The sequence below is a fragment of the Diadema antillarum genome, unplaced genomic scaffold (assembly GCF_040938485.1).
Source record: "Diadema antillarum isolate AM-2024a unplaced genomic scaffold, OU_Dant_1.0 scf00000105, whole genome shotgun sequence".
Taxonomy (NCBI): Eukaryota; Metazoa; Echinodermata; class Echinoidea; order Diadematoida; family Diadematidae; genus Diadema; species Diadema antillarum.
Genome location: NW_027270994.1, coordinates 91,291 through 116,210, shown reverse-complemented (window position 1 = coordinate 116,210; position 24,920 = coordinate 91,291). Strand labels below are relative to the sequence as shown.

General features: G+C 39.5%; 1 protein-coding gene across 2 annotated transcripts in view; it reads left to right on the top strand.

Annotated features, from left to right (window-relative positions):
• The window catches only part of LOC139719150 (uncharacterized), a 139,449-nt gene that overhangs the window by 36,770 nt on the left and 77,759 nt on the right, over positions 1 to 24,920 (top strand). The gene's annotated exons all lie outside the window — the stretch shown is intronic.

Genomic DNA, 24,920 nt, shown 5'->3' with positions numbered 1-24,920 from the left:
TTCATCTGGTCTGATTTTGTTCTTCCAATACAGAAGTAATATGTGACCCGCTACAACAAAAGGATCCAAAAGTTGGGGGAGGACAATTTTCTGAAAATGACATGACATTATTCCCTTACTCTTCTTCTTTAATTTCATATTTATATAACACAACTCATAAAAGTACTCGGTTGCGGAGATATCAATGATTTTATTAGCGCACGTCAAGTGGTTGAGGAAATCAGAGTTTCGAGAAAAATGCCTTGAACGTTTTCCTTCCGACGCTGACATTATCAAGGGGAGGTGAGAGAGTTTTCACCGCTTGACAATAGAAGGTATGCTCCTAGCGACCTCCGCGATGTTCATTCAAGCTTAGCGTCAGTGGTCTACGCACGACCAATCAGTAATCAGGATGCCACGCACTGACCAATAAGATCACTCCTTCGTTGCTAGGGGCGGAGTCTAGTTGCGGCGCTAAATCCAAATCTTTGGACACGTTTCTGTTACGTTGAAAGATTAAAAAATCATGGCCCAGAAAAATGTTAATTTCTTGTCTTTCGTTTGATGATTTAGCTTTGAAATTTTGGCAGATGATAGACAAAACATGAGACTACAAAATTATGCCAAAAACAGAAATCCGATTGTTTTGACCAATTTTGATGACTTGACTTCAAACTTGATTTTCTCGGCTCAGCCGTCAGCAACTTTAGGATCCTTTTGTTGTAGTGGGTCACATATGAATGACAATTTTACGTTTTGTTTAAATTCATATTTTACCATTGTTATATATAAACACATATATACAGTATAACATGACTTTATTTGTCTCAATGCTGTGAAACAGTGTCATATACTTGATTATTATTTTTTAGAATATGTTTTGCATCCCAATCCCATCAAAGAAGATTAGTTTACACAAGAAACAAGAGGGGACAAAAAGAAGACAAGATGTACTCACACCCTTCAATTCTTAATCGTTAAAATTGGAAAACTCAAAGCTATCTAAAATACCTACTTTTTGGCAATATTTTGTACCCTTTCAAATTAAATACTTTTTTGAATAGTTCCAAATCACAAAGAGAAAGTCCTTGCAACTCAAGTAACAAGAATGGGAATTTGCAAAGAGTAATCAAATCATGAGCCTTGCCTAAAGTATATACAGGAATGAAGTGATCAGTTTGATGCGCTTCCAGCTTTCTGTGATATAGCACATTACCATGAGTATGTCATCCTCATGATGCGTACTATCACTTGAATGTTCAGCTGTGTATTCTCTGTTCTGCTATCCAATTTCCATTACATTTGAAGCACAGTGTCTGATATACTTGCGCTTTAATGTGCAGGATCAGAGTAATAGTTACAATATCGTACTTGAACAAGCATTCTATGATAGATATTACCCAAGAAATCAACAAAAGGGGGAAATTGTCAGACTTCACTAGCTATTTTTGACTGCTTTTGTTGACTGTTTGCCCCCCTACATGTAGCTAGATGATGTGAGGTATCATCTATGAAAATTGCACCTGCAGTAGTACAGTACGCACCTCTACCAGTTCCCATACAGATATGCCCCCTTTTTGTCCCCTGCAAACTTACCCCTTGTCTATATCCCATCCCTTCCACAAGGTGAAGTGAAAATAATAATAATAATGATAATAGAAAAATAATAATTCATTTACAATTAATTCATTACACCTACAGCACACAGTTACACTTGAATTCATATGACTATTCAGTGTTTGCACTGATTTGATAACAGTTGGAATTGGAACATAATGGGGAATAACTTTGGGAGGAAAAAAAATCTATACAAGCTTGGAAAAATGGTGCATGCTTTGACAGATAATGCTTGTTTTTAGAGTCTTATATGTAAGCAAGGAAAATTAGCAGACAGACAAACAAAACAAAATAAAACAAAACAAAACAAATCAAAAAAGAGGAATAGGCCTAAGTTCAAATGATTTGTATGAAGATGCATTCAGTTACATTAATTATTCTTTTATTTTACTTTTTTATTTTCATTTTACAGTACACAAAATGCGGAAATGCAAATGACAGCCACAAATCAGATGCTTTTAAAATGCACAATATTCAGTCTCACTTACAAATATCACTATGACTGGAGCACACAGTATGCATTTCCTAAATCAGTCAAAAGTGTACAGTGCTTTATTGTTGTATACCAGATAAAATCCTTGCACGTTCCAGTCAACAGAGGGAGCTCTTTACAGATGTACAGATGACATGAATTTGAATTGCATCAAGTTGAATTCAAGCAAAGATTTGAATCAGAACGGGTCACGAACACAATCAGGCTCTCAGAATTCTTAGCCCAGAACACTAGCTGAGACAGAGCACCATCTTTGTAATGCCAGCTATCATTTTCACTGCCAGTAAAATTGCATGGGTGATGAGCTATTACCTCTCAGTGTTTTGGGCTGCAATATTTTGGTATGAGGCATATGAATTTTGTGCATGAGCTATGCATGACTGCATCTTGTTCATGAATATTTAAACGGCTCTTCAGTGATAATTTGGCTGAATCATTTATATATCGGAGATGAAAGGGTCACACTTAATTTTTTTTTTTTACTTAAAAAACAAACAAACTTTGTTTATTCTAATTTTTAGCCAGAATGATTATATTTTCATATTAACCAGCCTATATTTCATTCAGTAAGTTCATTAAATGAGCCAAAGGTGGCCACAAAGCTCGTGTGTTTTTAAGGTTAATCAGATTAGAAGATGGAAGGTAACAATTTTTGAAATACAATTTTTTACTCAGACAGCTCAGATCAGATCTCAACATGGTTCTGGCATCCTCTACACAGACATGATGAATTCATGACAAAAAAAACAAAAAAAAAGTGGGGGGGGGGGAGGTTGACAGGACTTTTGCACAAGTTCATATTTTGATAAGTTAAGAGAGGTGTCAGCATTTTCACTCAGGCAGCCATTTACATCATACATGAAGAGCCTATTCAATCCAACATGCTGAGAGCATGGAGCGTAATTTTGAATTTAGATTCTGACAATATCCCATGACCTGCACTGCTCACTCAAATGTTAAATGTGTGTTGTGTTCATCTCTGATTCTAACCTCTTGTGATACCTTGAAAGTTTCCTTGCCCACCCAGAAGTTTGAGTGGTGTACCTCCCTGGCTGGTGCTAGAGACACCTTTCCCCTCCAGTCAGTATTCTCCCTAGATGAAGGTACAGTGCATCCCATCGCCATGGTTACCATGTTCAGTATTAGTATCTATGTCGCACACACACACACACACACACACACACACACACATACACACTTGTTTCTGATGATATGCTTAAATATTCCCATGCCGTTACATGCTGATTGCAGAAGTGCAAGTTATCAAAATATTACTCATCCTACCATTTCATCTTTAAATCTTGAGTGGCTGACATTACTTTTTAGTGCAATGTCACAGCACAGATACAGTTTGTTTTATCACAAATTTATTTTCTTTATCTGTAACCATTTTTCCCCCATGCACCAGTGTGGGCGTATAAATACAATGCACAAGTTGCAACTGTTACCTCAAACCTTCTTACTGGGAGAGATTAAAAAAAATAATCAGCAGAAAAACAACAGCAATGAACAAAACATAATTCATTATGAATAAAACAAAAAACATGAAAAAATAGAATACACACAATATTAAAAACATATATTACTTTCTGTTCCTTAGCTGCTAGTAGTCATTGACCTCAAAACAAACATATTAGAAAAACTGATTCTAAGAATTAAAAAAAAATGAGTGCACAGCAGCCCTAACTTTGTCTTTCTTTTTTGTTTTACCTTTAGTGCAAAGTGGTACAAAGACTGATCTCTGAAATGAAAAGACAACAGGAACACCAGAAGACACACACACAAAAAAAAGAAGAAAATTATGCAAATTTTTGCATTTGTACAGTGACATTTAAGCACCATTAAGATACTCTAGATATAAGAATGCTTAGAAGGAATTACTTCCCACGCAAACCATCTTGATGAACATAAAAAGTAGTGCTTTCCGTCTTTCACAGGTAAGACTCTGTTGCAGAAGAGGTAATCTGCATACAAATAAACTGGAAAATTAGAGACAACAGCTCTCCCATGTACTTTTGTTCACTTTTCACTTTTTGGATGTCTGGCAGTAAATCCCAAAAATCTATATATCCAAGGAAAAAGCTTAAATAGTATTGCTGTCGACCATGCCTAAATTGCAAAGACTCGTGTCTAGGGCTGGTGGCTAAGCACCACTCAGGTTTAGAGGTTTGAAGTGAAACACTCCATCAGCACAGTGTGTGGTAGTGGCTCTGCTGCCCTCTATTGGCATGTCCTTGCCAACTCTTTGTGTGCCAAATGCATTTGATGCTGCCCCTACAAGCAGAACCCAGTAAAAAACACCGGCAGGTCATCCAAATCAAATTCTTTGAAAAGAAAAACTAAAGCAAAAGAACAAAAACAGAACTTAACACATGTTTTTTCTTAACCCCCTTGTATTATTTTGGTGTAAGTAAGATGGCAGTAATCATTTAGTTTCAGTTATTTTAGTTTTCTTGTATTAAAAGCTTCAGTCAGCATTTAGTGTTAGTCTGGTGCTACTGAATGAAGATTCATGCAGTTTTGCTGTGCCTTAAATGTGCTGGATTAGTCAGTATGCTTTCATAAAATTTCAATACAGAGAGCGATAATTATGAAGTTTTATGATGACCATAGAAAACCAACATGAAAATTTGAATGTAAACGTAGTAAACTTGATTTAAAGTCCAATGAGCTTTATGTCCATCATTTTTTATTATTAATTATTATTAATAAATTGAAATTGATATTAATTAGCACACACACACACACACACTGCCCCAAGAATGATATGTCCAGGAATAAATCCTCCAATAAGGAAGATATTTAAAAAAACAAACAGTACATTCAGCTAGTGAAACACACGCACACACACAAAATTATCTTTTTATACATATTTGAACATCTCAAGTGATAGCATGCATCATCACAAGAAGGCTCAAATAAAAATTCCCTCGTCACCCCTGCTAGGTTTGTATTTGTTTTCCAACCCATGCAAACAGTTGTAAAACCCCTGCACACCCTTTCCCCCGACACAGATAGCTTAGTCTGCACTGAAAAGTAGCCACGCAGAGGAAAAAGTGGAGCCCATGATTACTAGAAAATTCCCTACCAGCAAATTAAACCAAATTGACACTAGACAGGCCTAAAGTGAGAGAGCTTAGATTTCTGCCAGCTTTTTCATGATGTCTTGTACACATTTTGCCTTCCCTCCTTTCATAAGAGGGATTATTAAAAGCAAACGAACAAAAATTCTACCAGCTGGTAGATTTCTCATAGCATTGTTTTCATAGTTGTCTGCATGTACCCAGATTGACACGTTGGTCTGCCACTGCCAGCGCTTGTGCACAGTACGCCACAGACACAAAAGTGTGTATATACATACACATGCCACAATTTTGTGTTCCGTACAGTTGGAATGCCTACCCTACCAGATGTGGAATATATTTTGTCCACCTGCTTCACTATTATGTTCTTTGTGTGGGAGGTACATGTAATGACTGCTCCTACCACTACTGTACATTTTCATACTTGGTTACATGAAAATCACTGCGAGGGGACATCTATGCAGAATTGGATAGGAGTGGCAAAGAGCTAAACCAACACCACCACTCACAGACACCATGCCATTTTATTTTTTTACCGCAGGATCACTTCGCACCAGTGCAGGATCTATTTTATTTTGATATTCCAGCATATTTCAGACAATGGTTCCTGATTGTTTTGACATTTGTACTACTTCAAGAATCAAAGCGCATTGATTTCTTTGTGTGTGTTTTTTTACAACTCTTTTCGTTGATGTCCGTTTTTGAAAACTGGCGTTAATTTCTTTGTGCCTATTTTACCCGTTCTTACCTCCTCCCCTACGTTTGTCATGTAAATGCCTGCGTGCATGGACTTGCGTTCTATTATCGGTGAGTAACCAAGAGTTTGATTTCTAATCATTCTGTTTGCGCTACTATCTGTCTTCACGTGTTCCATGTTCGGTTCGTCTTTTCATTACCATATCTCACCAATATATGACATTTGTTCTTTATTCTTTTCTGCAAATTCCAATAGTAACTCTCAACAAGATAACGCATTTGTGTTCTTGTTTCAATTAGCATCATCTTTCATGGGCTCGGGCTTTCTGTTATTTGCTTTGAAATATTATATACTTCTTGTTCATGACAATATTTTGTTTGCACCACCTATTTCTCGTCTCGTGTGACTATCCTACACTCTTCCATTTGTAGCAATCACAGAAGACACTCAACAACTCACAATCATATCATATATATCATGTTATCTACTCCACGAACTCACGCTCATGAAGATGAACACCCCCATAACTCAAGAACTTCAGAAATAGGCTCTTCTGTAGCTCTGACTGGTAGAGAGCAGGCTAGCAACATTTCACAAGAAAAGCAGATTCAGACATTCCGCAGCGTTGGGAGGATTTTAAAAACAACGATGTGCTCGTATTTACAAGCGGAGTAAATGCCGAAAGCACTCTGGATGCCTCCATTTCTTGCACACAGTTTGGCGGCATAAGACTCCAAGGCAGAAACAAGCAGACAGATAAAATGGCATCCATCTTGCTTAGACTTTGACAAGAGATAGACAAACTCACTGGCGACTGTAAACATGCGAAATCTGCCAGCTGACCAAGGAATGACGTAGAGGACGAAACCATTACCACTATTCAAATCAGGACTGTCACTTAAAGGCCCGAATTCACGAAGGTGGTTTAGATTTAGACCACGGTTTATGCAATGTCTTTTTTCCTGTGTAAATATGACTGACAGAGTGTGTACACCAGCAGACATTCTGTGACAAATGTGAGTTGATACACGCATGTCAAAGATACGCCTATTTCACGCTTAGTTTAGACCATGATACAAGTTTAAGCCATGGTCTAAATCTAAACCACCTTCGTGAATTCAGGCCTTTGTGTCCATGCCTGCAGGGGTACCATTAACCGTTTTGCACAATAGTACACCAAGAGGTAGCTATCATGGGGAGTGGGGGGGGGTCAGAATGTCAAATGTCAGATGTATCCATGCATTTAAATTGGGTATTTTTGGGCACAGCAATGCGCGAGGGAATTCTAATCAGAATATAATGCATTATCCCCTTTCTCCTCCATATATTCTTGTAAAGTAGGCAGTCAGTAGCCTGCCGAGATACCTATAAAGTGAAATTTGTATCATCCATGAGCGTCCATTTACCGTGGTACCGTGTGAACCTGATGGGGTGGGGTGGAGGGGGGGGGGATGGAGGGAGATTAGTTCTTTACTATTATCATTCCCTGCACCTTTATAAAGGAGCACTTGCCATCCATTCTTTTACCCAGATTGGTCCCTCACAAGGTCTATTCTGTTGCAGGTTCACAACTCATGAATCAAATTTGGCTGAAGCTGCCTTTTTGGGTTTTTGAATGTGACATGTTATAAAATCTGTTTCCAAATTACATTACTAAAAGTTATTACTTGAACAGCTGCAGTTAACAAGTGAAAGCTAGACATTGTTTTGACTTTGGACATAGTGAACATTTGGAACTTGAAGGAGAATAAAATCGGAAATGACCAGCTTTTTGAAATACATTTTCAGTACTAAATGACATTGATATTTCCCTACACTTATGATATTATGGCAAGGTTTAACTCTACATTCACCTTTGTAGAATTTTCAAATTCATCAGTGCTTTGGTTGATAGGCTAGAACCACAAACCTGTTCTTTCTAGTTCATATCACATCTGCCCCACCCCTCTTCTCTTTCTCTACAATGTGAGAGGAACAGCTTTTTATTTGTGAGATTAGAAATATCGCAGTGATGTATCTTCACTCCCATAAATATCTGGCTGCCTGTTTGTGCTCTATACAACCATGGACCTAATACACATGGACATTCATCGTATCGTTAATTAATTCATGCACCCGTACATCTCAAAAGCGCCACAAAGACATTTTCAGCATGCTTCACTGCTTTTATCCCATGATCGTCACCGCCAGCAAGCCGGGAGAAGGACAAGACGGAGATTCGAGAAATCTAAAACTATATGCGCAGAAGAAAATAACTCACAAAAATCAATTAAAGTGAATGTGCAGTTGTGGTGTATGCTAGGAAATCATACCTCAAACAATTTCGCTTGGGAGAAGCAGGCAGTTTTTAAAAGAAAGCTAACATTTTGGCAGAAAGCTAACATTTTGACAGAATGATTGTCATTTGTGATCTCAATATTTCACTTTTCTCCAGCTTATTCCAGAGCAAAAAGGGACAGTAATGGTAGAGAACAGATATATCTCGCCATTAGGCAAGGTCTTATGCGTGTGCGAAAATGTGCATATCAGCAATTACCCATCTTTTGACACAAAATTTGTAGTGATCTCAGGTTTGCTGCTCCTCATCATCTGTATTTATTCAAAGACATTTCCATCTGAAAAAAAGGCACAGCAGCGAAACAAGACTGAAATGAGGGAAAAGATTCTTTTGTTATAACAATACATGATTACACAATCGTTATTGTCAAGGCACCTGAATGTACTCATTTAGATGCACATAATCAGGTGTCAGTGACGATCATTACATCAAAGAAAGACTGCCGTGAATAGTCCATGTTGTATTAGGTCCATGATACAACTGTGCTCAAATCAAAATTGTGGAAGTGGTGCTGCTGCCCTCTGTTGGCAGAAACCAGACAATTCCCCCATCCCCACACCCCCACCCCAGCCGCTAGTTGCCTCTCAATGACTTTGTGCACAAGTGAGGGATTCAACGGATAGTTCAGACACATGCAGACTTCTAAACACGCAACCATATCGATCACATGACCAACGAGACAAGCTGAACGGCACACTCACTCACGGACAATCTTAAGTTTTGCCATGAGATTTTGGCAAGCCTCAGTGACATCTTTGGAAGGATTACTCATACTTTCCGTATCACGTAACTTGCCTAAACTTCTTTCTTTGCAGATTTTTTTTTTCCTCACTTGTGGTACAAGTTGAAATTTGCTTTTGGATGTCTATAATGTGGATTTACTAACACGTGATGTGATGTGGTAGCAAGCCTTAGCTGTTACCAAGAGTGCATTGTGGGATATGATCAAGTTTTCTGGGCCCAGCATTAGTGTGGATTATGACTTCAAGTTCACCATTGACGGTAAGTGGATTCCATTTCCTTTTATGACAGAGTGACGAACAGTGTTGCTTGAATAATATCAAGAGAACAACAACCATGTCTGTATTAGTGTGATTGTATGTGAGTCTGTGTGTCTCTCTGATTGCCTGTGGGTGAACTTATTTGGTATTTGGATATGCCGTACCCTGTTTTTAAGAAATGTGTGATGTGATCTGAAATGATTGTCAAGTGATTTCGATCATTTGCTCACTTCATTTTGTCCTTTGTCATTGTATCAAACCACAGTTGGAAGATTAAGGAAGTGGCATTTAATGTTTTCACACTCGGCCCTAATTGGTCATTTAAAATACACATCAATGGGATGGTGAGTGATACCTCCAATGTGGCTGAGAGAAAACCTTCTCTGTGTTCTTCACTGATTTAGTGCGCCAAAATATATGCAACTGACCAAGAAACTGATGTGAAAGGTTTGCACAAAGTACGAAAATAGGAGTGATGCGCCAAAGACCGATCACGCCATGTCGTCATCAATCTGGGGTAATTTCTACGTCAGTGCATCACAGCCATGCAATGGCTGTCGTGTGAAGTTTCGGTGATTAAGTCACATTGCAAAGCTGTAGTATTTTATAGTAACATTCAACAGTACCTCGCTATCAGCTCCAAGGTATTTGACATGAAGAGGTATAATGCGATGAAGTCTAAACTTTGCAGATATCACTTGGGGGAGGTATGGCACCGTGTTCATACAATTACCCCCCACCTGCAGGGGTACGCGTGGTTGCTTAGATGTCTGCCAAGGTTTTTGCGGGAAGCAATGTGTCCGCTCTGTTACTTTGGAATTTAATGAAATATGTGTGAGCATATTAGACATCATATGCTAGATCGAGCGTGAAATCACGTTTCCAGCACAGGTAGCCGCGCCTCGTCATATCAATGCATGTTGTCGCAAATAAAATGCATGCATACTGACGGGGAAGAAATTTGATGTAGTTTGAAATGTGAAAATGTAAAAAGAGGTGGATATGCTTACTTTGCGGGATCTGAAGCCTGTAGGATATAGTTTTCTCACTTTCCAAGTGTCTTTGATACAGGTATCACAGCTGGATTTAAGAGAAGGAAGCATAATTCACATATATGTATGTGCATGCCAAAACATTCAAAGTCTGGTGGCTGGATCCTTTAAATGTAGCAAGTGGGTCGGTTTGTTTTGGTTTGGGTTGAAATCAGCGGAGCTCCTCAAATCGTGGAAAAGTCGATTATGTATTTTCTTGGTTGCCCCATCAGCACCTAAGTGGAAATAATGTGAAGAATGTTGTGGTTGACAGGTTTGAGGGAGTCGTGAGCTGTAAACAAATGTTGGAGAGGCATGCCCAGAATTTTGAATTGAGAATCTGAGTGGATTCCGTACTTGTTTGAAATATTGAAGAGACTTCTGAGAAGAACACTCTCCTGTAGCGTAAATGCATGTATGTATAATTCACTTTTGTTGTCATCATCTGCAAACGAATTTAATGACCGATTTTGCAGCAGGCCAGTGGCTTTGCTCAGACCAACCTGTTGCTCTCGTGGGCTTAACCCCGCCAGCAGTTTCCGACTGGTGGCAGTTTGTGGTATGCATAGGGAATTTAGTGGCTGATTAAGTTGTGCCAGAGCGAGGCGTATAGAATGCGTCAACCCGGTGATAGGAAGCCCATTGCAGGTTTCCCAGAACTACTTCATTATATTTCTCGTTCAGACTTCAACGGTATTTGGTATCACTCATCCCTCGGTTAATTTTAAACTGGCTCTCTCATGCGCCGACGCACTGAATAGCGTGCATTTCTTATCTAGATGTGTGCTGGTTTATGGAGGAGAACGTTACAAACCCCTTCAGCACGATGTATATGATTTACAGATAACAGTCGATTTGATATGATGATTCATACACTCCCCACAGTGGGATCTGAGCTGTTCATCTTTTTGCTCCTACCCATTTAATTCCATATATTCAGAACAATATTGCGTTGCTGTGGAAACAGGATCAGTAGTGTAGAAAACAGATGGTTATTTTTTTTTATTATAATTTTCAAGCACTGAGCATACCATCTTAAACATGAACAGTACAGATATAAAACAATGTTCAAAATTATGCACCAATGACTTGAACAAAGTTAAAAATGTATACACCAATGAGTTTAACAAAGTTCTGCACAGCAGGAATTGATTATTCTACCCTGTTTTCCCAGCACTGAAGTATTTTAAGATATTGAATATCATTCATAGTGTTGTATAAAAAAAAATACATTTAATTTATATTCTAACCCACTCACAGAAGAAAAAACAGCATGGCTGCTTCAGGGATAAAATATTGTCTGCAGTAGAAGTTGGGTCACAAGGCATGGAGGGGGGTGGGGTAGATTGGAGAGAAGGCCTGATCAGAGAGACGGAGACATATAGCATCTCAGATGAGAAAGTGCTTTATGTCTAGGGCCAGCGTCGGAATTTTATTACAGTTTGCTGTAAGGTGTAGAATGCCAACTGCCGGAGTAATGTGGTGTTGGTTCAGTACACAAATGCATTACAGGACGTCGGGTGCCGTCTTACACGGGTCCGGGATGTTTGACGGATGGTAGATACGGCGTGATATTTCACTCTATATGATGGGACTTTATAAAATGTAGAAGTGTTCCCACTGCCCCTCCATTTTATGTGTATGTAGGTCTGTATATATATATGTAAATATATATATATATACATAAAACCCATTTTCTTTGCTCAAAGTTCTCACTATTTATCATTATTTGTTTCTGGTCAGTTTTTCCCTTTCTTGTTTCAAAATATATTACAAAAAGCTGCATCGCTTCGGTGATCCCTCGCATTTATTCCAAAGTTGATTTACATCCTTTGGGTTTATGTCAGGTTAATGTGTGCGTGTGGCACACATACACACACTATAGCTTCTGACCACAGGAGCAAAGAGAATTAAGGGTTTGGGACGAACACCAATCTAGGGCTTTCAGTAGCTCAGTCGGTAGAGCACCGGTCTAGTAATCCGGAGGTCTCGGGTTCGAATCCCGATGAAAACCCATTTTCTTTGCTCAAAGTTCTCACTATATTATATATATATATATATATATATATATATATATATATATATATATATATATATATATATATATATATATATATATATATATATATAAAATAGCATACATACTTATGATTATGATACAGGCCGGCAGTGCACGACAAAAGTTATAGTGCACGTAAAATATAACGATTGCAGACGATAACCCACTATCGATTTGATATCGGTTTTTGCTCCCTCATTTTAATCATCGAGTACTTGAATCCCGCACCTTATCAACGCGATTGCGCCACAACCGCGATATGCTTTGCTCGATATTATCGTTATTCTCAATTCTCGCAGGCTGGCTATGCCAGCAACTTATCTGTGTGGGACTAGACTTTCAGCGGTAGATTTAAACATGGAAGCTGAAATGAACAGGTTCGCTACTTTTAGGGAGACTGATCTATATAAATAGTATCTTAGACAATAAGGACACAAAGGATGCCATCAAATACGCCCTACGAATTTTGGACTCCTACTGTTCTGAAAAAGGAATCAATCCGACGGATATTACTGAGCAAGTCAACCCAAGATTTGTGCCGCTTTCTCCGTACATTCTACGCGGAAGTGCGCCGTGGAAATGGGCAGCGTGTGGTGTGTACGGTATACGCTAAGCGCTCTTTGATCACGCTACGCTATGAATTTTACTACGACATTCACAACACACTCTCAGAATCCGCATGTGCAGCAATGGGGCCTGGCACGAGCCTTGTGTTTAAATCCAGTAGATCCCTAATCCTACAAAACATCATCTAGTCCTGGTCCTGGACCCACAGTGCAGTAAGTAGGGCGTCTAACGTGTTACTGTTAGATCCATGGTAGACCTATTGTAGGGTCAAGTGTTAACTAGCTCTGTCGCTCGTATATAAAGTGACGTACAGTACAGTGTACGTAGATCTAGTATAAAAACGTTAGGCCAGGGCCCCTAGGGCCCTAGACCTAACCTATCGTAGGGCCTAGAAAACGTTAGATATCACCACGTAGACCCTAGACTCTATAGTTGAATTTGGATCTTCAGGATTTTGTCTACACAGGTTCAAAGAAACTGGTATTATTGCTTGTGTAGACACGTGTAACTGTTAGAAATGATCTAGGCTTATCTTGCCTGGGTATGTATGCTATTTTATATATCACATAGTGCATGACATCTTATTGCACTATAACAAGTACCAAGCACCTCCAAATTCTGAATTTGCCCTCAGGCAATTATATTCAATTCGGCCTGCGGCCTCATTGAATATAACTGGCCTTCGGGGCAAATTCAGAATTTGTCGGTGCTTATATTGTTATAGTGCATTCAGCCTCATGCACTATATATATAATATATATATATATATATATATATTTTGAAACAAGGAAGGAAAAACTGACCAGAAACAATTGTAATAATAAATAGCGAAAACTTTGAGCTATATATATATATATATATATATATATATATATATATATATATATATATACACACACACACACATATATTTATATATGTATATATATATATATAGATATACATATATACACATACACACACACACATATATTTATGTGTATTTGAGAGATGATATTGTGGTTGAAAAGATGTATGTGTTTGTACTATTGGTATGTCATGTCGTGGCGACGTGAAAGGAATATATTATTGTGTGGGGCAAACAAGGACAACGTGCACAATGTGGGTTTCCAGTTGTGATCTAAATACAGTCCCTGTACTTTCCCCGGGGCAAAATGAAGAAAAAATGTGTGTGTTGATACCGCAGATTTTTCATCTGATTCATTCTTTGTGTTTATTTGTATTTACAAAAATCCTTCTTTGTTTTGTTTTTTTGCAAATCAAACAAAAGCTTTGATGTTATTTTATTTTCAAAGCAAAGTTAACACTCAGTACAGAAGCCTGTGAAAGCAAAAAGAGATTGTGCACATGTATCAAGCTTCTTGTTTACAAGATTTAATTTCAAAATCAATTTGATTGTTGCAGGATATAGAAACTTTATGCTCCGTGAAGAAAAAAAATTTCAGTTGGTCCTCTTTGCTCCTTTTTTATCTCGATGTATATAGTCTGTATTTCACATTTCATCTTCGTGTCATACTGCTTTTACTATTTTTAAGAACTAAAATGCGTTTATAGAAAATGTGTAAGATATAATTCTGTAAATGTAATTTCTCTATAAAATAAGCCTCTGATACACCATCGCGCTATTGTTGATCTAATTTGAATCGATTCTGTCAATGAACATAGTCACTTGCCATTAAGTTGTATCTAATGAGTTTGTTCTCGTTTTTTTACTTCTAATGTGGATCTCATGATATTGGGAGCTGTGATGAGGTGCAATTTATCTAATATGTTCTGTCTATGAGGGTCGTCCATCCTGGGTACACTTCAAAGGGCGTCATGGTGTTTTCATTACATAATGCCACCCCGTCACACACTTTTCTGGCCCGTAATCGAATTTAAAATCTTCAGCCGGGCCCATTATTGCCAACGCCACCTCGGGCGTAATTTCGTTCCGCTGAGAGCGGAGTGGTTTATAGCCACAGCCATTCTAATATGTAGCTCCTGAAGCACTCCCTGGCTTTCCCTTTCTCCCTTTATGATTTGAGATCAGATCAGAAGTATGAAATAGGAATGAAGATGCACTGATTTTTTTCTTGGTGGTCTTTTTTGCCGTGATAATATCTGTTCAGAACTACATATATGCATTCACGCATTTGAGTCATATTAGGCTGTTAGATCTTTTCTCAGAATATTGTAATTGTCATTTCCCGTTGTCATTGTTGTTTCCCATTGTCACTGTCTTGGCAACAAAGTACATCTGCTGACGAACAAAGGCACGATTCTTGCTTCAAGATACACTCATAATTCCATCTGGATGATATATCTGTGAGTAATTTCGGGTGTGTTGACCTATCCCACTTGATTAGCTTTTCTATTTTTATGGTCAGTTGTTGCAGAACTGTAGACGTCATGACTAGACCAAAGAGAAGAAGGGGTAAATAAAGATTGGGGGGGGGGGGGTGCTCTCAAACACCACAGCCAAGCATGCTAAAACTGCACATTTCCATTCATACTCAATGTGATTTTTTTTTTTGGGGGGGGGGAAGAAATGAAAAAGTTTAAAGATTCTTTAATGTTAATTATATAAGCACATGGGGAGGTATGTTATACATAACAAGTTGATGTTTTCAAAGCAATAACTTTCTCCTTTCCCATAAAAAAGACCCCTCTCAAAAAAGAAAAAGAAGATGTAAAGGTCACATCCGAGATTGGATAAAATTTTGGGAGAGTGAAAACAAGCTGGATGATAAGTAGTGCCCTTTCCTCCAAGAATGGTAGAAGTTTGATGAAGACCGAGAAAGAGAAATGCGCAATCAATTCTCTTCAGCCCATCTGACCCATCATGTCCTGACTTCTATCCTCGCCCAAAGCTGTCATCACTAATAACTCTTGTGCGACCACGCTGTTTTCTTCAAGGCACGCAGCTTTCCACAAATTTTTGTCGCACTGCATCTGCTTCTATGGACACTCCCCCCCCCCCCCCTTTATATTTTGTGGCTCATTTGCCCTTAAAGGGACACTTGATGAAAGAGCAGTTGTTTTTTAAGATAAAAAGAGACCGCCTGCAGACCCACAAGCAATAGAGCCTGAATTCCATTTTTTATTTTAGATGAGAGGATATATAGTCTGTGGCATCCATGAATAGATGCAATTATCCCACAGCATGTAGACTATGATGATATATAGTGTGCAATGTAAGACAGAAAGAAAATCTTGTAAGTTATAGAAAACCGGTGAGATACGTGTTCTAGCCTCTAGACAAGGACAGTAATTAACTGATTTGCAGACACTATGCCCTGAGACAAGTACAAGTAAACATATTGGGGATGGGGGGTACTAAGATATTTCAATTTAAATCTATAATTGACATTTCATCTTCATGTTGAGAGTTGCTCAAAATTCATAAAAATATCTTTGAAGACCAAGTTTGGATTTATGATATACAGTATTGTACACACACGCCACACTGTGTTTAGTGAAGCAGATCCAATTTGGCGCAATAATCAACACATATCCACTCTAAGCTGATAATCTTGATGTAATCATATATCTCTCAATCAAATGGTTTCTCTCTTTCCAAACACATTGCCTCACTTAGCTGATAATCTTAATATAATCATATAATATCTCTCAACCAAATGGTTTCTCTCTTTCCAATCGTTATGTTAGTCGTTGTCTCTGTCAGGCATGCATGCAGCATTTCATATGTGTGAATGTAATCCACCCTTTCTTCCAGCAAAACCATATATGACCACCTTTCCTGCAGTGACGTGAGTAGACCGCAGTACACCTAGCCAGTAGCATGGAGTCATACCTGAGCTTTCCAGGAAATTCTCGTGTATTCACTGAATCTGGGGAGAACTGAAAAAATTGTGGTGGAGTGAGAAGTGAAATAATTTGCATAATGTGGTAGTGTGCATGACAGGAGGATTGTGCCTGTATTAAAGACCTTTCTTTGCTGTCATATAATTGGAAGATTTTATTTTTTTGCCTTTTTTAAAGTTTGTTCCAATCTACTATAAGTGTATCAATCTGTTGTAAATTGTCTGATTTCTCAATGGAATAGCATTACAAAAAGGAAGTATTTCAATTTCCCAAAGTTTTATTTAAAGTGGCATATATTTGTCAAAATGGCCTGGACAAAGACATCAAGAAAAAATGTAGTGATGTTATGGATAAATCTAACGTACGTCTCAACACATGGTATAAATTTAGCCATATACAATATGACCATCAAACTTAGTGGCAGTGATTTCAAAAAATAATGTGATGAATGTTGATTATCTAAAGTTTGTCTGCGTAAGTTTATTAATGTCTGTGATTATAAATCTTGTGCGAAAGATTGGTACCAACAAAATGGGGCTGTCGAAAATCGTGCTGGGTTTACCAGTCAATGAATGACATATTTCTACAACAGATTGCCCCATGTGGTCTGGCCTCCCTCCATCTATCTTAGTATCTATCTGTTTATCTATCTTTCATTCTGTCTGTCTGTTTCTCTCTCTATCTATCCATCTATCTGTCTGTCTGTCTGTCTGTCTGTTTCCCTGTGTATGTTTTGGCTTCTCCCTACATCCATAACAAACAAAATGAGCTTATGCGAAGCCTAGAAGCTCTGAGAGTTGAACTCTTCGCTACTGATTGGATGCCTGCTGGCAAACAAGGGCCGCCAAGAGGCTCAAATCTTGCTCATCAGATCAAGGCATTGTGTCTACCCACCCCACCCCCCCCCCCCCCCCACTGCTGGGAAACCCTCTTTCTTCCCTTACCCTAACCCCACGGCGGGAATGATGCGGTGAATGCAAGGAGGATGCACATGCTTACTATCACATCGGTCGAAGCAATTCCCAATGTGTTCACATCTTTGGTTGATAGAATGACTCCAGTCACTGTACAGTATAGACGGCAAAAAAGCAATCTCCCGTAGAAGACATATCCAGCCTTCGTCTTTTTTCTTTTTTTCTTTTTCGATTTGAAAGATATAGGGAGAGATAGAGACGGGATCGAAGCAAAGGAACATGGGGACTCACTTCTTTGACGACAGAAGTGGGTCCCAATGGCATCTAATGAGATATCCCGTGATGAAACGCATCAGGGCGAACACCGGCATGCGAGTCCCGTTTATTTATTTGAGTAATCCCATACATCCAGGTATGCCTGAACCTCGTGGTATGTGTTTAAACAGGAAATGCACTCCCTCTCTCCCCTCCCAGGCCCATACCGTAATTTCAGTATTTGGCTGAGATTTGCCGCATGAGACGATGTCGGTGATGGAAGTACCTTTATATCTCTCTCTGATGGCCGGCCAGAGATTCTCACATACGCACACACAAAAAAAGGTGTGTTTTTTTGGTTTTTTTATAGATAGGATATGAATATATTTCTGGTCGGTGACTCTCTTGCAAAGAGGTTTACTTTCAGTGCATGTTTGTTAAGAGGTCGATTTCATTTTTTTCTCATCCTCAAGTTGGTGAAATTGATGACCAAAGTGGCCGAGATTCAGTAGGCAATATTTGCTTCATAGAGCTTAACATACTCATCATTCCCTGATCCCACCAACTGTTGCATCTACATCCTCTGACCTCAAATTTCACAGCAGCACCACTAAAAAAAGATATAATCGGCTAATGTTCCTCCTGCCTTCTGTCAGCTCCCCCCCCCCCCCGACAAAAAAAGGGGGGGGGGGGCTGGGAGGGTGAAAAGTGGATGATAATTTTTGGGGCCATGTACCAGAAAATACGTCTAGCCTCCCTGCTTAGACAGCATTTGTCCCTCATAATCCACTCTAAGTGATGCCCGGGCAGATCTTTGTCCCAGTGTTACTGCTGTAGCGCATGTATCTGGGATATTGACCGCTCCGGGACCCATTGCGCTTCCAGCAGATAATTGAATTTAAAATCAATAAAGGCATATATACCATTGGGGTCGCCGGAATACCCGAAATTCTACCATCAAACGCTCGAAAATTTGTGTTCACTCATGGCGCGGAGATTGATGTGTACGTGGAAAACCTCATCAGTTTTTATTTGTGTGTGTGTGTGTTTGTTTTGGCATGTATGTCTCACTGAATCCAAAATTTATTCTCGCTTTGATCACGCTGTTTGTCATGTACTGCTCAAGGAATAAATGGTTTGGAGTGTAGAGCTGATGTGTTGTTTGGGCGTAATCATGCGTGCTTGTTGCGTGGTGCCTCATTTTGGAATAGAGTGGTTTACAGTCTTCTGATGACATTCATAACTGGATAATCCCCCGCCAGAAACTGCAAAAATTGCCTCGTCTCTGGCGGGCGTGCATTTAAGAGCAAAACTGATGAGGCCGTCATTACTTTTAGTAATACAGAGAGATAATGTTGGTAAAGTTGATGTGATGAAAGAGCTAGGGGAAAACAACAACGTACAGACTTGTTATGAAGGATGCAGAAGATTTCCGGAGATGTTTTGTTGAGACAAAAGACACTCATTGGAGGCAGAAAGTGAGAGAGGAAGAATTGGACAAGTTTATGAAATATGTCACTGACACACTGACTCCATCCTTGACTTTGTAGGACTTTTTTAGTGTCTGTAATGGCAAGGAGTGGCATAAAGAAATTTTTGTGTAGCCAATATGACAAATTCTTTTTTTATTATACAGGTTTCTTACGTTTGGTTATCCCCACTGTGATCGTTGATTCCAAGTCAGATCAAAGCTCTGGAAAGATCTTGTTCATTCACTAGGTTATTGCTTTATATACAGTCAGTATGCATTGTTCTTGTCATCAGCATATGCCAGTAATGTTGCTGTCACGTGATCAATAGAGCTACCAGTTTGTACTTTTATTTTTTTAGATCTCCAGTAGATATCAGAGTGCTATACCAATTACTGACGTCTAATCTGACATGCAATTTTTCTCAAGATGTGTGGAATTCTGCTCACATTTCTACAGATTTGTCACTTTTTGATCATCCTGTTGCAGTCAAATGAGCCTTTCTTCCAGATAAACGTCCCTTGAAGTTGTCTATTCTCACTCTACCATGTAAGATAGCCCTGCCACTCCTTTTTGCAGATAAACGAGCCAATGTTGTAAGGATGGAGTGAAATGTTACAACAGTGGGAGGGACAAATAAAGCTAGAGGGTGGCAGACGCACTGTCCTCAAGTAATGATCAAATGCACACAAAGTAGAGATTGCTGCCTCTCCCCTCCCCCTTCCAAATCATTTTCCAGATACGTGACTCAAAGAAAGAAAAAAAAAGTATGGTTGGAAATACACCCAGCTAGGCTTTTGCTAGCTGCGTGGCCTTGGTTATGATCAAATGCACAAACGGGTGCTCCAAAGGATTCCCACATTGTTTGTGACTGTGAAGTTTTCGGGCGCTGATCGTTTCTGCCCAATATCAATTTGCATCCCTCTCAACCCCCGTCTGCTCGGGAGCGTTTTGCTAACGTGGTTCCCGGGAACGGTAAATGCCTGTGCCGTCGACTAATGTTGACATGCCAGCCTCTGCCTTACAAGCGGAGTAAAGGGACTGGCCTGATAGTCTGCATAGGATAGGGTTTAGACAAGAGGGGGTTAAATTTTGAACTGTCCTACTTAGCTCAATGCACCTGATGAATTCAATGCTCTCAAATGTGGAGCAAGCTGGGAATATAGGCTGGTAGCATGTAAGGCTAGAAGTTCAATACATACCCATCGTTTAAAAAAGATGTTCATGCATCACATGGAGAAAACAAGTTACAGGTCAGAGTTTAAATTTCATCGCTGTCACAATTTGCTGTTTTGTTGTATTGATGTGATATTCATTTACCTTTTATGTAAATACTGTAAGAGTGGACAATTTTGCAATGTGGAAATTTTGGGAGACCAGAAACTAGCATGAAAGTAAATGAATATTTTTGTTTATTTCATGTGCTACTATGTAATGTCTTGATGCTGCTGAATTAAGAACACAGAGAATTCTTCTTACTCTGCAGAGCACACACGCACACACACACACACACACACACACACACACACGCACACACACACACGCACACACACACACACACACACACACACATACACACACAAATACTCACACGAAATATTCACTTATGCAGTAATCAGATGGGAAGCCCACAGCAGAAAACCCAATTCAATTTGTGACACAGAATAGTGGTAATCTGCAGTTATCATGGAAGGCCACTAAAGGCCACTTTATCCATCCTTTGTTGGTTTCATTTCAGTTTAATCAATTTTCACCACAAGTTCTTTTGTAAATCAAAAGTAGATGTTAATATTTTTTAGTGCTGGTTGTTGCCTGATTTCACTTGGAACATGTGCAGACTTTGTGAGGAAAAGTCATGTGTTCCCAGAGAGTTGACATGAAAGCAACATGCAGATGAGAGCATGCTTTTGTTTTGCTTTGTGTTCCTCCATTGCTGTTTGTGTTGTTTTTTCCCCGACAGTAGTCTTCGGGAGGGATGGTCTGTACTCTTGTTGACTATATGTGGTTCTGAAACTGTATCCAAACTTCAATTTCTGCCTTAATGCCTTCCTCATCGGGTGGCACATAGCCACTGGCTCTCAGCTCCAGGCAAGAGAGCCCCCCTGGGGGTAGGGCTCCTCGCTGCAACTGCCACTCCTACGGCTATTCTAACCTTTTCGCGTGTCGGAAAGTCCGTATGCCGGTTCCTGTGGCAGGGCAGGTGATAGGGAAAGACTGTCACATATAAAGTTGTCGTGAGCTGAAAGGTGGATGGTGTAACTGTATTGTGTTGCAAACAGTATGCAGGGATTCTGTAATAGGAGTGAAAAAAGATTACTTCATAGGATCAGTCATATAAAGAAAAGAAGCATGCGGTAGTGTTGTTCAAAGGATTAATTTTCTTTTCTTTTCTATTCCATCCGCAGATGGATGGTACTCTAATTGTGATGTCAAATACAGGCTAAAAATTTCTTCTGCTTGATCGTGAATGCATACATGTGTGATAGACTTAAATGCACAGTCACTGTACCATGGTCCGTTTCTGTGTTGTATGTGTTAAACCAGTTGAAAGAAAAGTTGAGGCTTTTTGGGTTGAGGATTTGTGAACATATGCTAGAGAAGTTTACATTAAGGAAGTGATCTTGCTCCATGTTTGTGGTGGTTTCATAAATGTAGTTTTTGAGTACACTTCCCTTTGTAGGTAATGCCAAGCTAGACCAAAGTATATCCAAAGAGGAGAAACTCATATTCAGAAAAGCTGGAGGAATTGGAATTTTCTTGTTGCAAAGGGCACCTGACTTTTTTATTGTTAGCATCACCGCGAAGGACTTGGTAAAAAGGAAAATAAACTCGCAGACATTACATCTGACTTGGAAGGAAAGCTCACAAGTGGTGTAAAGTAAATCTCTGAAAGGGTCCCACTTGAAAACCAAAGACAACGCAGCTTGTGTGGGGGGGGGGGGGGGGAGGCACTGGGCTCAGTCCAGCTCTGTTGTTAGGGAGTGGGTAGTAAATTCTTTGAATGAGGAATACCTCTTCCATGGAAAATGTTGCCAAGTCTGTGGGCTTTGACCCAATACCTGAGCTGGCCTGTGAACATCATGCCCGACATGTCGTGGTCCATATATCCACTCTGCGGCAGCGCTTTAGTTTTTGTCGTTAAATTCTTATTCGTTGTATAGATCTTCCTCCCCTCAAGGGGCAATTGTCCTATTTATTTCCTCTGCCCCTTGCCCTCCTCGCAGCACATTTCCTTTCCGATACCAGACACGTTGACAGGAACAAAGCTGGAGCTCTCCTCCTCCCCGCCTCGGTCGCCCCGTCCTGTCAAATCCCGGAGGACAGACCATTCAATATGGCAAACTTGTCACCAAAATAAAACGGTGTCTGATAAAGTCATGGAACTGTGAAGCGCATGTTACTCCACTTTCCTCCGGGCACCTAACTGTCCCCCACCCCCAGTTCCCCATCCCGATGAAATTCTTCTCTTTCGTGCAATGTGCAATGCGAGTGAAGAGATTGATGCGGCCTGCCAAAAGGTGTCTGTGCTTGCATGAATTTGTCATCCTGCTTTCTTTTCTTCATGTCATCTTCTTGTCCATCCCTCTATCTATGTCACGACAGCCCTCCAGTGATATCCTGTTGTCTTGGTTTCGTAGCCCATCCACCCACTTTCATTCTTTATTCTTCTTTTCCTTCTTTCTTATATTCTGCCCCCGTGCTTACCTTTTTTTTTGTTCTACATACATCTCATTTTTCCTTCTCTGCAAGTTTTTGCTGTATTACTTGTGTGTATCATATGTAAAAGCAACATGGATAATGCTATAAGTACTGGTATTAGTAATTATTCATTAATTCCTTCATCCATGAGAATGATAATAATAATCATCCAATCATCTGAAAGAATATGTCACATTTTGTGGGTACAAATTTGTGGGTACAAATTTGTGGGTACAAATTTGTGGGTACAAATTTGTGGGTACAAATTTGTGGGTACAAAGATGAAGCAAATGTAATGTTGTGTGAAGAAATTATACAATTATTAAGTCGCCTTTAAGCAAACTACTTGTAGTCCTCCCCCTCAGACATATTTGTAGAGGAGTAGAGTGCCTTGCATCATTTAGGCAGAAAAACAGGAAGCACTCTGCAAGTAAGAGTCATTCATATTTGATTTAAACACGGTACTTACAGGATTCTAGAGAACGTGGGGCAGCTGGAATTAAAATAGATTCATGCTATAATATAGTTGGTATATATTTGTGTTTGAGAGGCTTTTAAAAGGTAAACACTAGACAGCTATGCAGGGTGCCAGCCCAGTGAAGTGGACCCCCTACCAACCCACACAAGAAAATGGGCGAATGATGCTGAACCCCTCGTGGCTTGCTTCGGGTGACCAGCAATAGTCAGCAAACGGTATCATCCAGGCACATTGTGCCATATGCTAGAAAAAGAACTAAATCTATCTATCTATCTATCTATCTATCTATCTATCTATCTATCTATCTATCTATCTCTCTCTCTCTCTCTCTCTCTCTCTCTCTCTCTCTCTCTCTCTCTCTCTCTCTCTCTATATATATATATATATATATATATATATATACTTTTTTATTTTTTAAAGGACATCGTTTCTCCTGTTTCAGTGTGGGAAAGAATTTTGATTTTGCAGTCACTTCACTTTGAAAGAATTCCCTGTTATTATGCTTCGGACTCGAAGGGATGCTTAAGTACTTGTGACTCCATGTGTCTGTAAATCTGCGATTGTTTGAACTCATAGTTGTGTTGTTGGAGTTCTTTGTGTTTCCAGTAGCGATAGGATAGAGGGCCGGCGCGATTTATAATGGGTTTTTTTTTTTTTTTCCAGCCGCCAATGTGCCCATGTGCGGTTTTAATCTCATCACAGCGGCTCAGATTCCATTAAGTGATGATTGTGTGTCTGGCGAGCTCTTCTTTCCGTCTGTTCGTAAAGTCCATCCATGTTTGTGAGCAAGAATTCCCTGTGGCTACCGGGTATCATCTTTTGTGTGTATGTGTGTATATTTTCTGTCTGTGTGTTTGTGTGTGTGTGTGTGTGTGTGTGTGTGTGTGTGTGTGTGTGTGTGTGACTAGAGACTCTAATGTGTTTTTACATCAGCAGTAGATAACTTATTTGCCCACTGAAATAAGGTAAATTACCATGTGCAATTGCATTACCTAAAGTTAGCTTTATCTTTCTGTTTTGGTAGCTGCATCCTGCTCCTTGATAAATCAGCCATCACATAAACTTTTGACTGTTTTTATTTTTTTTTTAATCTACTCGAGATGTTTGCTGGGGAATGGGAACAAAATTGCATTTTGACAACATGTGCGAAAACAGAAATGAGCACAGCTGTAATTGCCTAAAAGCATAGTTGCCTGCCATGTGTGTGACTTCCATTTAGTTGCAACAGCTAAATGCAACAAGACCTTTCTCTCCCATTACAGACGATTTTGAAATCAGAGATGAAGCCGACTAAGTAAGCACATTAGGACACAGACAGCTAGCATGAGTGAGTGAGCAAACAGGAGATAGCAATGGAGAAATCGGCAGTTCTGTGAACCACCCGATTCTCCTCCACTCCCCACCCCCCCCCCCCCCCAAAAAAAAAAAATCAA